We start from the raw sequence: 22,834 nt of genomic DNA, 5'->3' as shown, positions 1-22,834 counted from the left end.
CTTTTTTTGATGTCCTCTATGGAATGCTGGGTGACCCCAATTGCATTAATTTTACTCTGGATCCCAGTCCAGATCTGTCTCTTCTGAGACTCACGCACATGGAGGGACTGCTTTCCAAAAAGCTTGTCATGGTCCTGGCTCACATCTTGTATAAGTACCTCCAGCTCCTTCTCGCTGAACTTCAGCTTCCTTTTCCTTTCTGATCCCTCCTTCTCTCTCTCCTGGCTTGCCATTTCCAAGGTTTTTTTGGGGGGGGATTTGTGGGTGTGTGGCTCTGTTGCTCCTGGATCCTCAGCTCACCTGCCTGCCTCACAGTCAGCTCCAGGTTCAGTGCAGCTGCCTGGGTGTGGCCACTTCCTGTTTGGGAGGTAATTGGGAGGCACAGGATTGGCTGTTTCATCAAAAACTTTTTGAATTACCGATTCAGTATTTACTGATTTGGTAATGGATTCGGTAATGCCGATTCGGTATTGGTGTTTCGGTATTTTTTGTTACAGATTGCTTCCAAATCTGTATTTTTTTACCAAATCGGTATTTTTTTACCGATTCGGTATTTCTTACGGATTTTTACTGAATCTGTAGATTTTACCGATTGTTTACGTACATCGGATATACCGATTTCTTAATACTGAATCGGTAAAATTCGGTATTAAGGAATCAGTATTTCACGATTAGTTTACCTACATATGGCCCATTCTTATTAAGTGATTTCCCAAACTGAACAAAGTTCAGTCAATGCCAAGCTGGATTCAAACCAAGGTCCTCAGATCGACAGTTTAGCTAATAGACCACATCTCCTTACTTAGTTGATGTAATAGAACATGCAAAAGAATTCAAACATTCAAATTCACCACTCTTTGTGAACACTCATGTTCTGTTGATGCTTCAACATAGCCATTAGGACGCATTCCTCATTCTGTCTAGTGAGTAGACCGAATGCAAATATTTTGGTAGTTATGTGTTATACATGGGTAGCACTTAATTGAGTTGTCTCTCTTTTAAGGTTTATCTATTTGGATATACACAATGGTTTAATGTTAAGTACATACAGAGCATGCCCAAAGATTAACTGTGTGATCTGGTCCGACATTATCAGTGAGGTGTTCTGGTGTTATCTTTGACTCTGTAGTTTGTTAAGGTTACCAGAAGCCCGAGGTGACAATGACAAGGTACCCGCGATATATTTTTTATATTACAAGCAGTGCTTAATTTGTAAAATAATAAGTGCCGGGGCTCAAAGTTTTTCTCAAAAGCTTGTTAACAGCGCTTCCGAACGTGGGGTTGACATTTATGTTAGCTACTAGCAAAAGCTCCCTGTCCCTTAATTTTACTTTTGCAGGTTCTGTTTCATCCCTGCTTTCTCCTGTTGTCTCTGTTTTCCAGTCTTTCTCTTCGTTCTTCTTTACACCTTTTCTGTCTTTCTCTCTCATTCTGTTCCAGTCCCCAAAAAGGAGTGCTGGTGGCCACCATCTGCAATCGCTGCTTCAAATTAAGCACTGGAATTGAGAGTCCTGGTGACAGTGTGGGCCTTTACTTTGGCTCTTCCTGCCTTGCTGCTTTTTCAAAAACAAACATCCCTTGGTATGACTACAATCAGCAATTATGCACTGAAAGCACCCACATATTGTTAATTTGGTACTAGAGGAAAACTGGGCATTACTTAGTTAGAGAAAGACAGTGCTGTTTAAATCATGACTAGGTGATGATTTTGGTTATAGCTGTTAGTGTCACTATTATGGAATCTGTGCATTTTTTCCATATTGACCACCTCACTTAAAGAATGTCAGTGGCAAATCTAAGCCATCGCTTCTAGCAGCAAAGAACTGGCTTAAACTTTATTGTGGTACCTCCAGGTGAAAAGAGCATAAAATCAGGCAATATGTTAATAGGGCAGATAGAGTGTAGCATTCTTTTATTCTGTCATGCTCAGGTGCCTATGTGAAGCAGAACGTTATCTATTTGTTCCTCTTTGTTAACTGAAGGCCCCTGAAGTTACATGTGTAGACCACCTCAGACTCTGTTATGGTTGCTGTTGCAGTCCAAACTGTTACTTAGCTGTAGACTACCATGGCCTGTCAGGACGAGGTGCAGATCTTCGGTAACTAGTATGGAGAAAGAATGGAGGACAGGACACAAGGAAAGTTATGCACTATCTGTATACTATTAGGGTAACTAAGCGTGTCTCATTTTATCCGACAGGACAAAGCATCCTGGGGATTGTAGTTTCACTTTTGCCATTTTACTTATGGGTCTACAAGACACAGTATAATTAGAGATCAGTGATAAACTGTCACTGGCTGAAATTCACCTTCATAACATCATGCTAGTAATGCAACTCTTACATTGAACTGATGCATGGAATGCATCAAAAGTCAGAAGGAAGTGTATTTTCCAGGAACGTGCATGGCACAACAGCATCGTAGATGGCGTGGAGAACTGCAAAAGACTGTAATAAGGGAGAGCCACAGGATTCCAAGGAAATGGGCAAAGCATTTCAAGGACCTAAAACGAGGGAGAAAGTGTTACAATAGACTGAAATGGTGGAGAGATTACAGGAGGAGCATGGAAGAAGTGAATGCTGATGCATGTGCCCAGATGGAGGGATCACACAGGAATCTGAAAGGAGAGAGTCCTGCAAGTGCGCAAAAGAGTGGTGCAGGAAAGCGAAGAGAGACATTTCTGAAGATCTCTCTATTTAAGTAAATAACATTGAGAGATGTGAATGTGCTTGCATCAGGAGAGTTGAAGGAGTAAGCTCTCTATTTCAGAGGAGGGATGGAAGTGATGTTACTAAATAAAAGAACATATAGTGCTGTAGGTGCCTGTAGACAGGGATAATCCCCGAATTAGAGTGACCTGATGGCTTGTTGTCACAGTGATGCTACTTTTCTATTCATGGGTTTTGTTTTGACATATCAGTGCATTCTGAGAGTTGTAGTCTTTGTTGATTTTAATTGAGCCAATTGGACAAACACCTAAAAAGCTAAGTGCATCAATGGAAAAGTCCTGGTAGCATGGAACCTGGTCCTCTTACACAGGATCTTAAAGATAGGGGGAGCTCAACTGGTTTGTATTAGAAGTTTGTAAAGCTGCACGAGCCTTTAGGAACTTTACGTACTGTACCGGAAGCTTGGAAAGAGGAAGCCTGCAGGCAAGAGACAGTAGGAGAAGCAAGAATTTGGAGACAGTGAATTAGGGCAAAGACCTTGTACAACAAAGCTGCATTTTAGTGTTTTTACACAATGCTGAGCTAAGGTGTACACCTCAGCCTTGTAGAGGTCTGATTAACAACCCCAATGTATACACTTCTGATTGAGCATCTCTAATCCATGCACGCAATTCCGCAAAAGTTTAGGGGTAGCAGAAGTGATGTCACATGCCTATGACCCACCTACAATGATATCACAAGAAATTACATTACAAAACATCAGGCCTAGTGCACTACAGGAATTGATGTCATATATCCTTTTACTCGGATGACATCCAGAAAGTGACATCACTGAAGAAAATAAAAAGCTACAAAAAGTGCAAACTTAAATGTGATTAGCATAATAAACAAATTGCTAATCTAAATATGCCTATTTCAATCAGCAAGCATGTACTAATTGCTGCCATGATATGTCTGAGACGCATCAGTCACAGATCCAAGGGAGGAAATCAACCATGTGGCAGTCATGCTGAGCCCAATAACAGCTTCAAATGCCAGCCACATGCCCAAGCCCAAATACAATTGGAAGAGTCCCTAGGGCCCACATTAGTACCAATATAGGCGGTATCATCGTGCACCTTTTACAGACCCAAATAGAACATAGTAATAGCAGCAGCAATGAGCTTACTTCAGCACACAAAACACCTAGGCTTTTGAACAGGACTGTCTCGCTGTACACCTGCAGTACAAAATACTTCATCCCCCAAGTGCCTGCCATCAACCCACAGGTCTAGAAATTATAGCAGTAACGTGCTTCAAAGGTATACTTTCAATAATTCTCGGATTACAAAAAAACATATAAGCTTGCCGTTGTGAATCTGTGTAGCTGGAAGATGAAAGCTCACTTAGTTGCATAATAAGCAAATATAAGTCATTAGTCCGCTTGCAGGGTCTTTTGAAATGTGCTTGGGTAAGACTGAAAATTTAACGTAGTCGTCCACCAGCATAAGCAACGTTGTTCCACAGACACCGTGAAGACAGGTGCGCTGCCTGTTAAATATTCAGTTGTGGTGCACATGGTGCACGTGGTGCACGTGGTGCACGAGCAATAAAGAAAACCCCATCAGGGTGCCCTTCCCGTGCAGAATAAAGAGTTGTAGGGAGCCATTTCAAGCAGAACTCACAGCACCTGTGTGTTTTATCTGCCCAGAATACACATATGACCCATAGTTTGCCATTCAGGCTATCTTGTGGTGTGCTTTTCCTTTGCAAAATATCCAGCTCTTGCATCCTTTGGTGTGCAGAAAATCTGAAGAATGCAGAAAGAATCCTTCTTGCCCTCCCTAATACAGGTTCCAGCACACTGTACCGCAAAAGTCGTACATTCACAAGCCACATGATGACTGACTCATCTACCTGGGAGCGCCAGGCTTATTTGGAGCCCGTGGAAGGCTCCCTTTTTTTTTATAAGGAAAGCTTTTTGAATTTTAATCCTGCACTTTGTCTACTGACGTGCCAGCCCAGGGCATTTAACTCCAGCTGCTCTGCCTTACTGATGACTCTTGAGTAATATAAGTACATCTCCTACAGTATCCCCAGAAGTACCTACAGAAAGGTGCATGGTTTCAATGCTGACTGAGAATCTGGGGGTAGATGTATCAACATACCCCTTTGCGATTTCTAAATAGCGAATTTCAAGGAATCGCTATTTAGAAATCGCAAAATGGGATGTATGTAAGAAATCGCTATTTTTTAGCGATTTCTTAATCTTCCTTATTTGCGAATTAGCATTTTGCGAATTCACAAATAAGGAATAATTTCCCATGCATTCCTATGGGCCAGGAGGCCCATAGGAATGATTGTGAAGTAATTCTCAAATTGCGAATTCGCAATTTGCTAATCGCAATTTGAGAATTATTTTAAGGGTGCAGGGGTGTCTCAAAGACACCCTGCTGCACCCCTGAAATGTACATGTGTGTGCATATGGCGCACATACATGCCATATGGGCATGTGTGTGCGTCACATGCCACCTTCAAAAATGCCAAATTGTGCATTTTTTAAAGACTTCGCAAATTACCATCAACTACAAGTTGGTGGTAATTTGCGATTTCTTAGCCAAAATTTGCAATTCAACAATGCTACATACATAGCATTTAAGGAATCGCAAAATTGCGATTCCTTAAATGCTATGGCAAAATAAGGAATCACAAATGTTTGCGATTCCTTAATTTGCGAATTTTTGATGCATGCCAAAACATGCAAAAAGATCGTTTGCTATTCGCAAAGGCCGAAATTCTGCGAATTTCGGCCTCTGCGATTCGCAAAAGGCCTGATACATCAAGGCCCTGGTTTCCACTTAAAATCGACAAGCTCGAGGCTTCAAATGTGAAGCACGTTTCATTTGTATAATTTTCCTCCGTCTGCATTCGATGACGTACAATAAGAGCAAAATCAAACATCCTCCCTGTCAGTCCCCTATGCCGTTAGTAACCAATTGGGAGCTGCTGAAGGCCTATGTAATACGTACCGGACATGAGGTTTGCCAGCCCGGTTTCGATTTCTTATTCCCTTAAAGGCCTGAGGGAGGCATAAGGCGCGTTAACTGTAGAAAGGAAAGTAGTTCTTGATGAGCCTGTTTGCATTTTTATTTTTTGTGAAAGTTTGAAATCCAGTCACTGCTGTGCAGCTAGGGACGCATGCATTGAGGAATGGGTAAGCAGAGAACAGCACAGATTACGTGGGGAAAGAACAGCTGAGCTGCCTAGGCTTGTGCATGCATTTTTCAAAAATTGAGTTCACCACCGGTGCCGCATGAAACAAATTTTATAGCACCGGCCCTATCAAATAAGTGCTGGTGTTGAGCACCGGAAAGCACTGGCACAAATTAAGCACTGGTGGTCTTTTCATATTTCTTTTAGCTTTGAAGGATCAGGAAGATCAGCAGATTCCTTACTACTGAAGCCCTGACCCCAGTGGTATTGGCCCTTGTCATCTCCCATATTGACTATGCCAACTCACTCAGCGTGGGCATCCCGGCATATCAATTAAAATGATTGCAACTGGTGAAAAACCAGGCCAGACTAATTCTCCACCAGCCCAAATGGCTCCATGTAAATCCGTTAATGAAAAAATTACACTGGCTACCGGTAGCCGAACACAGCGCTTTTAAGCTGGGTTGCATCTTCTTTAAAGCTATTCTTGGCAACAGTCCAGAGTTTGTTTCCTCTTAGGTGCAGCGTTATGTCCCCTCTCTGGAGATGAGATCCTCCCGCCGGAATCTGATTGCCATCCCATCCTTCAAACGCAAGAAATTTGTGGGACTAAGATTTTTGGTCCTGGCCTCCCAATTCTGGAATTCAAGTTCATAAAGCTTTATTCGATTTTTACAACCATAAAAGCAATGCGCAAAACGGCAAATACAACAAGATCCCGCTTTAAAACATGTATCAAGATATAAAATTTATGCACATCCCCTTGAATAAGATACAGACAAATAAAACCATTAAAACAGCAGGTTAAAAAGATAAAACATTAAAATATGTGCACATACCACATCATAAAATATTGTTATTTCTAATATCAAGGACACTGTGCAATTAGGCGAGCCCTCAAAGTCCATGCCAAGCCTAGAAATTTCGTCATAGCTAATGCAATGGGTAGTGAGGTATCAGTATGCAAAATGCGTTCAGCCTCCTCCGCCACCCTTGTACCTAGGAGCCTACAGATTGGTGTCAACCGAGCCCGACGTGGGGCAGCATAGGTATCGCAAACAAAGAGGATATGTGCCGTAGACTCAATAATGACACTGCACCCCGGACACCTAGTTAGCGGTTGAGATGACCATTTCATCGTAAAAGATCTTACTGGGAGTGTCCCCGTCCTGGAATTCTCTCCCTCTGACATTAGATCACCAACCGCTTACTCCCAGTTCAGGAAACTCTTAAAGACCTGGCTGTTTCGTCAGGCATATGATTAAGCCAACAACAACACAGGACCTGTTCCTTATGGTGGTAAAATTATACCTGGTCAAACCCACCCATGCTCGCATTAGGATAGGAAAATAGCCCACCGTTCTGACTGATAGTTTTCTAGACCAGGTTCACCACTTTCAGAGTGTTCATTAAAAGAGAGAGCGCTGTTCACCCATTTGCCTCTATCTTACTCTCCCTCCCCTGCCAACAGACTACAGTGAGTAGAGAGAAAAGAAAAAAGGGGTTAAGACCCGAGAAAAGTGAGGAAAAGAGTGGTGTCGCCTCACGGGAGTAACACCATGGAGGCTTTGCAGGAAGGTACTCGCCTGCCGCCTAGGTTCTCATCATTAGCGTACACCACTCGAACAAAAATTGTGGGGTGAAAAAAGGAAAGAATAGTGAGGGTGCTCGGGCAGTAGTACCTGCACGTGCACCAAGGTTGGTACATCGCAAGCCTGGACCCAACAGTGCAGAGAAGGGTGACACAAGTGGTGCCACTCTGCTCTAGTGTAGTTAAAAGTGAGCTAGTACTCGCTGGCCCTTTCTACTTTATTCTCGGCTGCGAGTCTGCTCGTATTAAAACGCCGACATGTTTCGTTGCCTATTGAAAAACTTATTGCAACTTCTTCAGGGCTTGGGTCTGTCACTCCACCCAGCACCCATTCACTGGTGTTCCTGTGAAAATAAAAGTAAAAAACACAGAAGAAAAGAGCTGATTATCTCTATGGTAAATCGTGTACTCAATGTTGAATACATTTTTGAATACCCCTCTATCTATATCAGAAAGCATTTACCATTTCACCTGCTGTGGACGGCATACCTATACCTCCTTTCTGGTAGTATCTGTATCACTTGTTTTTGAATACTGTTCCTGAGAACTCGTTCCGTCAGTCTCTGTAACATATATAGTAGGGGATTAGTAAGTCTTTCTCATAACAATCTTCATCAAGTTCATTACACATTTGTATGGTCTCTGCGCTATTGTCTCATTCACTCAGCACGTTTTACCCTTACTGCTTATATCTACGTCCCCTGTCTATGTGTACCTGCTCTGTTATTGGATTGTCTAACACGGACTTTCCCATATGTGTACCCATTTCGTTTATGTATCGAATTTCTTATTGTCACTGGCCCCAGGGATTTTACGTAGTCATGCTTGCTCAATGCGCCTCTTCATTCATGTGCGTACCCTTCAGATGAGGAACTGCATACACCAGGTGTTTGGTTACTTCGTTGCCTTTAACTGTAAACGCGCCTCGGGAACATTTGGCAAATTTTTCATTTGCACGGTTTACTTTGCAAAAAAATGTTAACAAAGTTTTTTGTGGCTGCTAGTTCTGTTAAGTTAATGCACTGCTCGTTTTACACCTGTTTCACTACGAGCAAAGTCCATTCACTCCTCACACTCATCCCAGTACCTTACCGGAAAAAAAGCTAGAACCGGGCGTTGTCTCGGCAGCACCCGACTCCTAAAGCGGCTCGCTTTTGAATGTTTGTGTGCGTGCTTGGCGTCATGTCGGGACTCCGTCTCCTCCCTTGGGGCCTAGAATGTGGCCTCCATCTTAAAGTATGTTTTAAGTGTAGATTATTGCATTTTGTTACCTCATACCAGTTACACTATGTGTAACTTCCTATCCCTCATGGGATTTACACTTATAAGATTACTATACGTAATCAGGGCCTGATTGGTGACTCAGCTCCTCCCTCTAGAACATTTTACAGCTCATCTGCATTACTCATTTATGAAAGCATTTACATACAGCGCTACTTCATTGCGCTTATACTGCATACTGTTGTCATCCCATTTTTAGACCGCCAAGATTTTCCACTAATAAACATATTCACACGCAGCGCTGCTTATTTGCGCTTTTACTACTTTTAATTTTATGCACCAATCGTGCCAGAGTGAGATTGCCCGGGTGTTTTTTTTATAAACATTAGGGATCGTGACCCAGCCAGCGCCACTCTCTGTAGTGTGCCTGTATTAGATTGAATACACAGTATTTCGCATCCGCAGAATGATGAATCCATAAAAATGGGCAATCCCTAATATCTCATCATCCACTATTCGCAGAATTCACCACTTTGGTCAAAACGTATTACTGTACATGTGTCTACTTTGCCCCATTCAATGTGGTCGTTCAGACCCATTTGAACCACACCTTCTTGGTGTATCCATCTAGCCTCTCTGGTGCACAGTTTACGTTCAATATTAAACTGGTCACCCTGCACTTTTTCCAATACCACCCACCGAATCTGTCTTGGGCTGTGTTGCATTGTGTTATAGTGCTGAACCAATTTGGTGGTCAATTTTCCAGTTTGTATGGTGCTCAAATGTTCCTGTATCCGGACTTTCACCTTACGTGATGTTAAGCCAATGTAATGCAAATCACACGGACAAGTTATTCTATATATCACGTGTGTAGAATTACAAATACTGTGTTTATTATGGTGCCACGTCTGATTGTTCCTCAAAGTTACAGTTTTCGTGGTAGTTGTGAACTCACATACCGAGCATGCCCCACAAGTATAATGTACATGGGGGAGGTTGGATTCCCTTGGTGTTGGTTTGGGACGTGTATGCACCAGCCGATCACGGAAATTGGTGGAGCGCTTGAACGCAAATCTGGGTTGCGGCATTGTCATGTTTTTAGTACTCAGGAGGTGCCAGTGTCGTCTGATGATCTGGCGGACTTGGGTTGACAAGGGTCCAAACGTGGTTACTACTGGGACGCATCTTCTTGGGGTAGAAGATTATCCTCCATGCGCAGAAACGAGCATTAAACACCCCACGAACAGCACTACTGGAACGAACAGCTAAGGAGAGCGAAGAATGCATCCCAGGCCCTGATTAGGTATAGTAATCTTATAAGTGTGAATCCCATGAGAGGAAGTTACACATAGTGTGACTGGTATGAGGTAACACAATGCGATAATCTACACTTAAAACATACTTTAAGATGGCGGACACATTCTAGGCCCCAAGGGAGGAGGCGGAGTCCCGACATGACGCCAAGCACGCACACAAACATTCAAAAGCGAGCCGCTTTAGGAGCCGGGTGCTGCCGAGACAACGCCCGGTTCTAGCTTTTTTTCCGCTAAGGTACTGGGATGAGTGTGAGGAGTGAATGGACTTTGCTCGTAGTGAAACAGGTGTAAAACGAGCAGTGCATTAACTTAACAGAACTAGCAGCCACCAAAAACTTTGTTAAAAATTTTTTGCAAAGTAAAGCGTGTAAATGAAAAATTTGCCAAATGTTCCTGAGGGGCGTTTACAGTTAAAGGCAACGAAGTAACCAAACACCTGGTGTATGCAGTTCCTCATCTGAAGGGTACGCACATGAATGAAGAGGCGCATTGAGCAAGCATGACTACGTAAAATCCCTGGGGCCAGTGACAATAAGAAATTCGCTACATAAACGAAATGGGTACACATATGGGAAAGTCCCTGTTAGACAATCCAATAACAGAGCAGGTACACATAGACAGGAGACGTAGATATAAGCAGTAAGGGTAAAACGTGCTGAGTGAATGAGACAATAGCGCAGAGACCATAGAAATGTGTAATGAACTTGATGAAGATTGTTATGAGAAAGACTTACTAATCCCCTACTATATATGTTACAGAGGCTGACGGGAGCAGTTCTCAGGAACAGTAGTCAAAAACAAGTGATACAGACACTACCAGAAAGGAGGTATAGGTATTCCTTCCATAGCAGGTGAAATGGTAAATGCTTTATGATATAGATAGAGGGGTATTCAAAAATGTATTCAACATTGAGTACACGATTTACCATAGAGATAATCAGCCTTCCATCTGAGTAACACTGACAAAAAGAGCGCTCTTTTCTTCTGTGTTTTGGAACACCAGTGAATGGGTGCAGGGTGGAGTGACAGACCCAAGCCCTGAAGAAATTGCCGTAAGTTTTTCAATAGGCAACGAAACATGTCGGCGTTTTAATACGAGCAGACTCGCAGCCGAGAATAAAGTAGAAAGGGCCAGCGAGTACTAGCTCACTTTTAACTTCACTAGAGCAGAGTGGCACCACTTGTGTCACCCTTCTCTGCACTGTTGGGTCCAGGCTTGCAGTGTACCAACCTTGGTGCACGTGCAGGTACTGCTGCCCGAGCACCCTCACTATTCTTTCCTTTTTTCACCCCACAATTTTTGTTCGAGTGCTGTACGCTAATGATGAGAACCTAGGCGGCAGGCGAGTACCTTCCTGCAAAGCCTCCATGGTGTTACTGCCGTGAGGCGACACCACTCTTTTCCTCACTTTTCTCGGGTCTTAACCCCTTTTTTCTTTTCTCTCTACTCACTCTAGTCTGTTGGCAGGGGAGGGAGAGTAAGATAGAGACAAATGGGTGAACAGCGCTCTCTCTTTTAATGAACACTCTGAAAGTGGTGAACCTGGTCTAGAAAACTATCAGTCAGAACGGTGGGCTATTTTCCTATCCTAATGCGAGCATAGGAGGGTTTGACCAGGTTTAATTTTACCACCATAAGGAACAGGTCCTGTGTTGTTGTTAGTATATGGAGAGGGGGAAGACCTGTTCCTTGAATCCATTAAGCTCCTTGGTGTAATAGATATGATTAAGCCACTCAAGCAGTAATACCCTTTAGACCCCAGCGCCATGAAACCGTTTGGTGTACGTGCGTTTACAAGATTCTTTAACATAACTAAGGCCCAGATTATCAAAACATTCACACAATGCAGCATCATGTGAGAGGGAGAGAGCGGGAAAGCACCAAATGTACAAACATTTGGCACTCTCCTGCTCTCGTTCTCGCACTGGTGCACAATTGACTGCAGAGCGCCGGGCACACAACTTTGCACCATTGTGCAATGCTGTCGGCATGAGTCTAGCATAGGCATTGTACTGGAAGGCTGCCCTTCCAGTCCAAAAGACTATGCTTTAATTAACTTTAAAATGTTTCCTATAATGGATGTGTGCTATACAGTGCAGTACACATGTAAAATGGGAAACGTTAAGAGAAATATAAGAATTTCTCCTTTTTAGGGCTCGGCCTACGCATCACGAAGTGGGCGGAGCTTCGAGCTCCTAATGTTAAAGGAAAAAAAAGGTATCTCTAGGGCTCTGGCCAGACACATTCCTTAGTGTTTTCTGGCATCTGCCTAGTGATTCGTCTTCGCTGTGCTGTGTATTTTGTAGCGTTGACGTGATAGGCTGTAAGTAATTTACGCGTGCCCGATGTGGCATATTCTGTGCGAGAACGAGCACGGCAGAGTGATTAATCTTAATTAGGGGCTGTCAGAGTGCCCGTGTAATGCAATCCAGATGGTGCGAGCGCGTTCACCATTGCATTGCATGTATCATGCGCGCGTTTAACATTTACCTTTCGCGCACGGCAGTCCATTGAAGTTTACTCGGCTAATTTCAATGTTTGAATAGCTGAAATGCTTTTACCAAAATTTAAAATGTTTGTTTGGAATAAAAGGTTTACAGTTTTCAGCTAGCTTGCACCTCCTTGTTTGAACACGGAATGTAAAGCGAGTTTGTTTTAGAGCACTGATGTGAGGTGATTCTTCAGGGTCGACGTGGTGGGTGCTTCGGGCTGGCTTGCCAGTTTGTTTATTTAAGTGGCTGACATGGTAAGAGGAATAACGAGGGAAGAACACGGTACCAGCTGTATATTTGACTGTCACTCTTAGCTGCGATAAAAATAAGTGGGAAAGTGCAATTTCGGATGATATTGAACATTCAACTCATTTCAACGGGTGGCGAGTTCAGTAAGAGGTAAAGAGTGCGATTTTCATGGCGGTGCAGAGTGGCGGTGCAGAGTGGCGGTGCAGAGTGGCGGTGCAGAGTGGCGGTGCAGAGTGGCAGTGCGGTGGTGCAGTGCGGTGGTGCAGTGCGGTGGTGCTGAGTGGCGGTGCAGAGTGGCGGTGCAGAGTGGCGGTGCAGAGTGGCGGTGCAGAGTGGCGGTGCAGAGTGCAGAGTGGCGGTGCAGAGTGGTGGTGCAGAGTGGCGGTGCAGAGTGGCGGTGCAGAGTGGCGGTGCAGAGTTGCGGTGCAGAGTGGCGGTGCAGTGCAGCAGAGTGGCGGTGCAGTGGTGCAGAGTGGCGGTGCAGAGTGGCGGTGCAGAGTGGCGGTGCAGAGTGGCGGTGCAGAGTGGCGGTGCAGTGCAGCAGAGTGGCGGTGCAGTGGTGCAGAGTGGCGGTGCAGAGTGGCGGTGCAAAGTGGCGGTGCAGAGTGGCGGTGCAGAGTGGCAGTGCGGCGGTGCAGAGTGGCGGTGCAGAGTGGCGGTGCAGAGTGCAGAGTGGCGGTGCAGAGTGGCGGGCAGAGTGGCAGTGCGGTGGTGCAGAGTGGCAGTGCAGAGTGGCGGTGCAGAGTGGCGGTGCAGAGTGGCGGTGCAGAGTGGCAGTGCGGTGGTGCAGAGTGGCGGTGCAGAGTGGCGGTGCAGAGTGGCGGTGCAGAGTGGCGGTGCAGAGTGGCGGTGCAGAGTGGCGGTGCAGAGTGGCAGTGCAGAGTGCAGAGTGGTGGTGCAGAGTGGCGGTGCAGAGTGGCTGTGCGGTGGTGCAGAGTGGCGGTGCAGAGTGGCGGTGCAGAGTGGCGGTGCAGAGTGGCGGTGCAGAGTGGCGGTGCAGTGCAGCAGAGTGGCGGTGCAGTGGTGCAGAGTGGCGGTGCAGAGTGGCGGTGCAGAGTGGCGGTGCAGAGTGCAGAGTGGCAGTGCAGAGTGGCAGGTGGCGGTGCAGTGCAGCAAAGTGGCGGTGCAGTGGTGCAGAGTGGCGGTGGCAGTGCAGAGTGGCGGTGCAGAGTGGCGGTGCAGAGTGGCGGTGCAGAGTGCAGAGTGGCGGTGCAGAGTGGCGGTGCAGAGTGCAGAGTGGTGGTGCAGAGTGGCAGTGCAGAGTGGCAGTGCGGCGGTGCAGAGTGGCAGTGCAGAGTGGCGGTGCAGAGTGGTGGTGCAGAGTGGCAGTGCAGAGTGGCAGTGCGGCGGGGCAGAGTGGCAGTGCAGAGTGGCAGTGCGGCGGTGCAGAGTGGCAGTGCAGAGTGGCAGTGCGGCGGTGCAGAGTGGCGGTGCAGAGTGGCGGTGCAGAGTGGCGGTGCAGAGTGGCGGTGCAGAGTGGCGGGGCAGAGTGGCAGTGCGGTGGTGCAGAGTGGCGGTGCAGAGTGGCGGTGCAGAGTGGCGGTGCAGAGTGGCGGTGCAGAGTGGCGGTGCAGAGTGGCGGTGCAGTGCAGCAGAGTGGCGGTGCAGTGGTGCAGAGTGGCGGTGCAGAGTGGCGGTGCAGAGTGGCGGTGCAGAGTGGTGGTGCAGAGTGGCAGTGCGGTGGTGCAGAGTGGCAGTGCAGAGTGGCAGTGCGGTGGTGCAGAGTGGCGGTGCCGAGTGGCAGTGCAGAGTGGCGGTGCAGAGTGGCGGCGCAGAGTGGCAGTGCGGCAGTGCAGAGTGGCAGCGCAGAGTGCAGAGTGGCGGTGCAGAGTGGCGGTGCAGAGTGGCGGTGCAGAGTGGCGGTGCAGAGTGGCAGTGCAGAGTGGCAGTGCAGAGTGGCAGTGCAAACTGGCAGTGCAGAGTGCAGAGTGGCGGTGCAGAGTGGCGGTGCAGAGTGGCGGTGCAGAGTGGCGGTGCAGAGTGGCGGTGCAGAGTGGCATTGCGGTGGTGCAGAGTGGCGGTGCAGAGTATCGGTGCAGAGTGGCGGTGCAGAGTGGCGGTGCAGAGTGGCGGTGCAGAGTGGCGATGCAGAGTGGCGGTGCAGAGTGGCGGTGCAGTGCAGCAGAGTGGCGGTGCAGAGTGGCGGTGCAGAGTGGCGGTGCAGAGTGGCGGTGCAGAGTGGCAGTGCGGTGGTGCAGAGTGGCGGTGCAGAGTGGCAGTGCGGTGGTGCAGAGTGGCAGTGCAGAGTGGCAGTGCGGTGGTGCAGAGTGGCGGATGCAGAGTGGCGGTGCAGAGTGGCAGTGCAGAGTGGCGGTGCAGAGTGGCAGTGCAGAGTGCAGAGTGGTGGTGCAGAGTGGCGGTGCAGAGTGGCGGTGCGGTGGTGCAGAGTGGCGGTGCAGAGTGGCGGTGCAGAGTGGCGGTGCAGAGTGGCGGTGCAGAGTGGCGGTGCAGAGTGGCGGTGCAGAGTGGCAGTGCAGAGTGCAGAGTGGCGGTGCAGAGTGGTGGTGCAGAGTGGCGGTGCAGAGTGGCGGTGCAGAGTGGCGGTGCAGTGCAGCAGAGTGGCGGTGCAGTGGTCCAGAGTGGCAGTGCAGAGTGGCGGTGCAGAGTGGCGGTGCAGAGTGGCGGTGCAGAGTGGCGGTGCAGAGTGCAGAGTGGCGGTGCAGAGTGCAGAGTGGCGGTGCAGAGTGGCGGCGCAGAGTGGCGGCGCAGAGTGGCGGCGCAGAGTGGCGGCGCAGAGTGGCGGCGCAGAGTGGCGGTGCAGAGTGGCGGTGCAGAGTGGCGGTGCAGAGTGGCGGTGCAGAGTGCAGAGTGGTGGCGCAGAGTGGCGGCGCAGAGTGGCGGCGCAGAGTGGCGGTGCAGAGTGGCGGCGCAGAGTGGCGGTGCAGAGTGGCGGTGCAGAGTGCAGAGTGGCGGTGCAGAGTGGCGGTGCAGAGTGCAGAGTGGCGGTGCAGAGTGGCAGTGCAGAGTGCAGAGTGGCGGTGCAGAGTGGCAGTGCGGCAGTGCAGAGTGGCAGGGCAGAGTGCAGAGTGGCGGTGCAGAGTGGTGGTGCAGAGTGGCGGTGCAGAGTGGCGGTGCAGAGTGGCAGTGCAGAGTGGCAGTGCAGAGTGCAGAGTGGCGGTGCAGAGTGGCGGTGCAGAGTGGCGGTGCAGAGTGGCGGTGCAGAGTGGCGGTGCAGAGTGGCAGTGCGGCGGTGCAGAGTGGCGGTGCAGAGTGGCGGTGTAGAGTGGCGGTGCAGAGTGGCGGTGCAGAGTGGCGGTGCAGAGGGGCGGTGCAGAGTGGCGGTGCAGAGTGGCGGTGCAGAGTGGCAGTGCAGAGTGGCAGTGCAGAGTGGCGGTGCAGAGTGGCGGTGCAGAGTGGCGGTGCAGAGTGGCGGTGCAGAGTGCAGAGTGGCGGTGCAGAGTGGCGGTGCAGAGTGGCGGTGCAGAGTGGCAGTGCGGTGGTGCAGAGTGGCAGTGCAGAGTGGCAGTGTGGTGGTGCAGAGTGGCGGTACAGAGTGGCGGTGCAGAGTGGCGGTGCAGAGTGGCAGTGCAGAGTGGCGGTGCAGAGTGGCGGTGCAGAGTGGCAGTGCAGAGTGGTGGTGCAGAGTGGCGGTGCAGAGTGGCGGTGTGGTGGTGCAGAGTGGCGGTGCAGAGTGGCGGTGCAGAGTGGCGGTGCAGAGTGGCAGTGCAGAGTGGCGGTGCAGAGTGGCGGTGCAGAGTGGCGGTGCAGAGTGGCGGTGCAGAGTGGCGGTGCAGAGTGGCGGTGCAGAGTGGCAGTGCAGAGTAGCGGTGCAGAGTGGCGGTGCAGTGCAGCAGAGTGGCGGTGCAGTGGTGCAGAGTGGCGGTGCAGAGTGGCGGTGCAGAGTGGCGGTGCAGAGTGGCGGTGCAGAGTGGCGGTGCAGAGTGCAGAATGGCGGTGCAGAGTGGCGGTGCAGAGTGCAGAGTGGTGGTGCAGAGTGGCAGTGCAGAGTGGCAGTGCGGCGGTGCAGAGTGGCAGTGCAGAGTGGCAGTGCGGCGGTGCAGAGTGGCGGTGCAGAGTGGGGGTGCAGAGTGGCGGTGCAGAGTGGCGGTGCAGAGTGGCAGTGCGGTGGTGCAGAATGGCGGTGCAGAGTGGCGGTGGAGAGTGGCGGTGGAGAGTGGCGGTGGAGAGTGGCGGCGCAGAGTGGCGGCGCAGAGTGGTGGCGCAGAGTGGCGGCGCAGAGTGGCGGCGCAGAGTGGCGGCGCAGAGTGGCGGCGCAGAGTGGCGGCGCAGAGTGGCTGTGCAGAGTGCAGAGTGGCGGTGCAGAGTGGCGGTGCAGAGTGGCGGTGCAGAGTGGCGGTGCAGAGTGGCGGTGCAGAGTGCAGAATGGCGGTGCAGAGTGGCGGTGCAGAGTGCAGAGTGGTGGTGCAGAGTGGCAGTGCAGAGTGGCAGTGCGGCGGTGCAGAGTGGCAGTGCAGAGTGGCAGTGCGGCGGTGCAGAGTGGCGGTGCAGAGTGGGGGTGCAGAGTGGCGGTGCAGAGTGGCGGTGCAGAGTGGCAGTGCGGTGGTGCAGAATGGCGGTGCAGAGTGGCGGTGGAGAGTGGCGGTGGAGAGTGGCGGTGGAGAGTGGCGGCGCAGAGTGGCGGCGCAGAGTGGCGGCGCAGAGTGGCGGCGCAGAGTGGTGGCGCAGAGTGGCGGCGCAGAGTGGCGGCGCAGAGTGGCGGCGCAGAGTGGCGGCGCAGAGTGGCGGCGCAGAGTGGCTGTGCAGAGTGCAGAGTGGCGGTGCAGAGTGGCAGTGCAGAGTGCAGAGTGGTGGTGCAGAGTGGCAGTGCAGAGTGGCAGTGCGGCAGTGCAGAGTGGCAGCGCAGAGTGCAGAGTGGTGGTGCAGAGTGGCGGTGCAGAGTGGCGGTGCAGAGTGGCGGTGCAGATTGGCAGTGCAGAGTGGCGGTGCAGAGTGGCAGTGAGTGCAGAGTGGCAGTGAGTGCAGAGTGACAGTGAGTGCAGAGTGACAGTGAGTGCAGAGTGACAGTGAGTGCAGAGTGACAGCAGAGTGACAGTGAGTGCAGAGTGACAGTGAGTGCAGAGTGACAGTGAGTGCAGAGTGACAGTGAGTGCAGAGTGACAGTGAGTGCAGAGTGACTGCAGAGACAGTGTGTAAGGGGGCAGGGTGCACATTGTGTGAGTGTGCAGAATGAGTGTGCAGGGTAAACAGTGTGTGACTATGCAGGGTGACATTGGGAGTGTGCGGGTGAGCAGTGTGTGAATGTGTAGGGGCAGTGTGTGAGTGTGCAGAAAACACCACACACACATACACCACACACACATAACGCACACGCAAACCACACACCTCAGTCTCTCAACACCACACACTTGTCACCACTCAACACAACACACTCACCACCACACTCACTCCCCAGGCTCACCCCCACAGACTCACCACCACACACTCACCAGCACACAGAAAACAACACACACAACAACACACCCCCAGCCGTCAATGAATGCTTTCACCATGCACAAACACCAACAACCATCATCCATCTGTGCACGCTTTTACCAAGCACACACCCACCAGCCATCAGTGCACCCTTCCACCAGGCACACACACCTCCAGCCGGCAGTGCACTTTTCCACCAAGCAATCGCAGTATGGTACACTTTACTTTTAAACATATTCATATAAAGCACAGCATGCCACCATTGGTAAAATTACAATTCAACCAACATACTTCCACTACACACCACATGCACACACTCCATAACACATGGCAAAAAGACATTGGCATTTACAATGCCATTAGCTCAAACTCAAATAAATCCGAGCCCGATTGCATTTCTAATGCTTGTTAATGCCTGCTTTCAGGCGCAAAACACTATCTACTATTGGTAGTAGACAGGGTTTTGCATAAAAAGCAAAGGGTTGTAAACAATGGGTTTCTGCATGGGAACTCCCATGTACCATCCCTGATGCACAACAACACAAAACAACACTTTGCACTGCTTTCATTTACTGTGACATAAAAAAAAGGCATTACTTTCAGGCAACTTTCCTGTGCAAAACAGGTTTTGCCCTGAAAAGTAAACGAAAAAAAAACATTTTGTGCAGGTTTGCATCACTTTTGTCACTCACATCTGGTGCAAAAAATGTGTTCATCTGGGTCTAAATGTGAGATTAAGTGAGTAAGAGTGAGGCCATTTTTTTTTTTTAATGGGGTGATCTACTGGGCGTTATTACACCCTGACACTTTCAAATATCACCAGCCACCACTGACACCAACAATAATTGACGAGATGTGGCCTAACGTCCTGAGCTGCATACTTTGGAACTGGGCAACAAGATTTGAAACCCAGCGTCAACTCAACATCCCGTGATCCTGGGCAAAACACTTAATCTCCTCGTGTCTACAAAATAAATCTGATTTGATGTAATGCAATCTGGTGCTCATGTAAAGCACCCTGATGCCTTTGGGCCTGGTTTGCTCGATATAAAACTGCACAAATAAATCATTTTACCCAGAACACTGGGACTGCTACTCACTGACCATCTTTGCTATGCGCCTACTCCATCCCTATTTTGCCAACATAATTTTGCATGTTCCTATGTTTTAGCCAGTACTTGACCTCTTTAGAACCAAACAAATAACTCCCCCCACTACTCCCACCCCACTCCCATGGAAGATGCTATTGGCAGAAAAATCTGAACTGCCGATGGTCTACATTTAGAAAAATAAAACACTTTCTTCACCTTTTATAGCATTTAATTTCTGCTTACAATCGATACATTCAGCGCAAACAAATTCTGTAATATGAATGTCTGTTATACACTGTGTTTGGAAATGGCATGGGGCGATGCATAAAAACACGCTAATTATCCTTCACAAAATGAAATGAATGGCGGGCATTCCTGCGGTGGTAGACAGAGGCCTTTCGAATGTGATGCAGATGTGCTCATTGGCATAGCTAGCTGTTGTGCCACCAGTGGCGGTCACTGAAACCATGGGCCATCGAGGGACCCTACGAGCAGGAAAAGCAAACAGCTCTTTGGTGCGCTTTTGTTTCAAAGCAGAATATCCAGTCAGAAATCGTTCACTCTGTAAGGACCACACGCATGCCTTGAACGTCCTTCCTCTCCCCAGTGCAGGGCGGGCTGGTACCATTGGCATTTAAGCCCTGCTGCTGATATAGCTGCTCATATGTGACCTTTGACCCGTTCGCCGCTGCCGCGCGCTAATGTTACTATTACTGTCATTATACATTATAACACTCATTAATGGGACCATTTACATTTAGCCCTCTGTTGTTATTATTATTGCAATCATCATCACCCTCCTCCTCCTCGTGTTATTATTATTCAATCAGGATTTTGAAAGTGCGTCAAATCACCCATGAAGGTCGCAAGGCGCTGGAGTAGCTAACTGCTTCGTGGCGGTCTGGTCATTCGAACAGCCAGTATTCAATCAATCAATAAATGCAATCAATTATTATTATTATTATGATAGTTAATATTATTATTATTAATAAACATGGGATTCTGTAGTCCTTGTATAAACGCCAGTCTCTTTTTTAATACATTTTTTATTGAGCAAAATAAAAGCATACAAGAGGTCAATTAAAGATAAAAGAACAATATACCAATACAATTCATACTATACCATCCTTTTCATTAGAGGAAAAAAAGTAATCATCACAAATATTTATGTACTAGAAGGAGATCATAGCATATAAACTAAAGTGCACGTGCTCAAGTGCCATAGATTCGACAGATATGTACAGTACATACTAAACAATCCTATTAATTAAAAAGGAAATGTAAACATCAGAAATATTATATAATTAAGAAAAGATCATTACATATTTAACTAAAGTGCAAGTGCTAAAGTACGATAGAGCCAACGGATATGTTACCCCTAGAAATCCTTTTTCATTAGAACAAAATTCAATTCATACTATACATTAGTTCTCTTTAAAGAGGACATATAATCATCACTAATAATATGTATTAGAGAAAGAACATTTCGTACGAACTAAAGTGCAAGTGCTAAAACTGGCATTGATCGGGCAGGCATAATATCCCTGGAAATCCTTTTTCATTATATCCAAAATATGATTCATACAAAACAAGCCTTCCAATTAATAAGAAAATGTAAACATCACAAATATTATTTAATTAAAAAAAGATCACTTCATATCAACTGAAGTGCAAGTGCTAAAGTTCAATATTACCCCTAGACCTCCTTTTCCATTTGATCAATATTCAGTTCATACTAAATAATTCGTACTAAACAATCCCTTTCTATAAAGAGAAAAAATAATCTTCACAAATGATATACGTGAGAAAGAGATTATTCCATATAGACTAAACTGCCAGTGCTAAAGCGCCATAAATCTGACAAAAATGTTACCTCTGGAGATCCCTGACCATTAGGTCATAAATTACATAGACACATCACTATATCAAGAAGGTGAGTGGGCTTTCATAATTATTGGTGGTGTACCTGTACCACATGAGAATATGGACAGCAATTTTTGATGTACTTGTTCATATCTTCTTTGCTCACATTAGGGAGAATCCTGCACAAGTGGTGCCATGAGATTGAATTTTCTACTAAATATCAGCATGGGTCCTACATAAGCGGAAGGACAACTAGCCCATCCACACAGATTAATGCTAGAGTGAACTTGCACTTTTAAAATGGTATGTATCTGATCAAGAGTATAATGAATTCTACCTAGAGTGAGGTAGAGCCTGACTAGTTTTACATCATTGTTGGTTTATATTATAGGCATTTTCTTGGTCTCTGTGAAGGATTCAAACATGGACTCACAACAGAATGCATTTTTTGCGATCATTGATAGGTGGGTGTTGAGTTATAAATATTTATAAAAAGTCCACTTATAAATAATTAAAAACCTAACAAGTGAGTACGATCTATGGGGAGGAGATTCATGACTCTTCCCATAGGCATGTTGTCATAGATCAAAATTTAGCAATAACACACCTCAGGGTGTGCCTTTAGAATAAGATTAAAGGATCCTCTCCTTACTAATGAATCACTGAAAGACATACTCTCATAGTAATATTTAACCCAGTAAATACCCCCTTGGTTATACTCGATCCGGTATATATAAGATCTATAATAATTGCTCCGATATGTTTGCATGAATTCTGTATGAATCAAAGGTGGGGTAAACCGATTAGGCTACCGTGTACACAAGGGGACAATGAACAGTTTTTATTGCAAGACTTGGTCTTGCATTCTAGTGTGAATTTTATAATGCATAATGAGGCAATATATTGTTTTTCTAGTAATACTTATAGACCAAATATGTGACTAAGTTGTTTATGTAATATTCTCAGATGAAGTAGGTGTCTTCATTGTAACTGTGTGTCATGTATAATATTTGCGTTTAGTCTAACATATTGTCTGTATTTGTTTTTTTAAATAGGATTTTTGAAATCATAACATCTATGAGACAAATATTTTTAATGTCCTGATGAAGGTGGTCTTCTAATAATTCATCGCCACTGAAACGCGTCGACGCCTCATTTGTTACACGGTTGCATTCAAGGAACCTCCTCATGTCCAATAACATTACAATATAATGGACTGATATAAAATATTATTATTTAGTGATTCCTTTTGAAGCAACGTCACTATTGATGTTTTGATTGTCTTGCACTTTTCTCTGTCTCTCAAAGCTTTTTATCTGTTTATTTCAATGTAATGTACTGTATGAATTACGATTTTTATCCTGTTTTTAATTGCATTATAAGAAATATATTAAAAAATTAATGTTTTTTAACATGGATTTCTGAGTTCCCTGCCCCTTATGTGTACCACAGTTGTTTTGGTTCACTGAGAGTTATATATGTATTATTTGTAAACTGTTTGGTTGTTGAATGTGATTGTTTGAATATTTTGTGCTTATCTTTGATTTACACTAATCCCAAGAGCGTTCTCTTTTTCCTTTAATATATCTAGAAAGAAGAAAATTACCAGTGGGGCAGCACACTATGCCCATCACAGGTTTTTAGCTTTAGTGTTTTAAGCCACGCCCTTAATTACAGCGGCCACGCCCCTATGAGAGACCCTCCCTCAATCCCCCCAGTTTTTTCATTCCACTTCAAGCCCTAGTAAAGGCATACAGATCCCACACATGAAACAGAA

The 22,834-nt window shown here is 47.2% G+C and overlaps 1 long non-coding RNA gene across 1 annotated transcript in view; it reads left to right on the top strand.

Annotated features, from left to right (window-relative positions):
• The window catches only part of LOC144825128 (uncharacterized), a 314,598-nt gene extending 292,123 nt beyond the window's left edge, over positions 1-22,475 (top strand). Inside the window, exon 2 of the long non-coding RNA XR_013609291.1 lies at positions 22,113-22,475. This is a non-coding gene — a long non-coding RNA (uncharacterized LOC144825128). The remainder of the gene's footprint in view (positions 1-22,112) is intronic.
• The last annotated feature ends 359 nt before the right edge of the window (positions 22,476-22,834 follow it).

Source organism: Lissotriton helveticus, chromosome 3_1, assembly GCF_964261635.1.
Source record: "Lissotriton helveticus chromosome 3_1, aLisHel1.1, whole genome shotgun sequence".
Lineage (NCBI taxonomy): Eukaryota > Metazoa > Chordata > Amphibia > Caudata > Salamandridae > Lissotriton > Lissotriton helveticus.
The sequence above is the reverse complement of the archived record's forward strand: the minus strand, read 5'-3'. Positions and strand labels throughout refer to the sequence as shown.